Source organism: Theobroma umbraticum, unplaced genomic scaffold (assembly GCF_002168275.2).
Source record: "Theobroma umbraticum cultivar Fairchild unplaced genomic scaffold, ASM216827v3 scaffold_4036.1, whole genome shotgun sequence".
Lineage (NCBI taxonomy): Eukaryota > Viridiplantae > Streptophyta > Magnoliopsida > Malvales > Malvaceae > Theobroma > Theobroma umbraticum.
Window position 1 is genome coordinate 621 of NW_018400868.1, and position 234 is coordinate 854.

General features: G+C 32.1%; 1 pseudogene; it reads right to left on the minus strand.

Annotated features, from left to right (window-relative positions):
* Nucleotides 1-4: 4 nt before the first annotated feature.
* Nucleotides 5-234, minus strand: part of LOC149526179 (5-OH-xanthotoxin synthase pseudogene) — an 846-nt pseudogene continuing 616 nt past the window's right edge.

Consider the following 234-nt stretch of genomic DNA (forward strand, 5'->3'; position numbering starts at 1 on the left):
GCACAGCTTTTATGTGATCCATAGTGAGATTAATTGCAAAATCACGATCTTTCCAGATATGTAGTAAGATATTGACTATGTCCTCTTGCCCGGGTTTTGATCTATTTGGATCAAAATGTTCATTAATGAATTCTTGATAGAAGATAACAAATTCTTCATACTTTTTTTCAAGACGATTGAGTAATATGGAGAATCTATCAACCCAACCCATGGAAGAAAAATAATAAGAGATAA